Source organism: Penaeus monodon, chromosome 20 (assembly GCF_015228065.2).
Source record: "Penaeus monodon isolate SGIC_2016 chromosome 20, NSTDA_Pmon_1, whole genome shotgun sequence".
NCBI lineage: Eukaryota > Metazoa > Arthropoda > Malacostraca > Decapoda > Penaeidae > Penaeus > Penaeus monodon.
In genome coordinates, this window is record NC_051405.1 from 2,467,716 (window position 1) to 2,468,010 (window position 295).

A 295-nucleotide genomic window follows, 5' to 3' on the forward strand; every position below is an offset into this window, starting at 1 on the left:
ATGCGCGGGTTCGAATCCTTATCAGGGATTGCAGTTATTAGTTTTTTTTCTGTACTATAGCATTCAAAACCATGAACCTGTTTAGAATGATCATATTTTGCTTATTCCCAAAATCACTCAGATCCATAAGTATCAACAGACATTTCACTACATGCCAGTCGATTCATGGCAACCTTTAGAAAAAAAAATGTACGACTCTGTAATAAAACCAATGACATGTGCAGACACTGACGCTGCATTCTCTTCAGGATGAAAGAACGTCTTGAATGTTGCAGAGAATATGTTGGGGATTGTG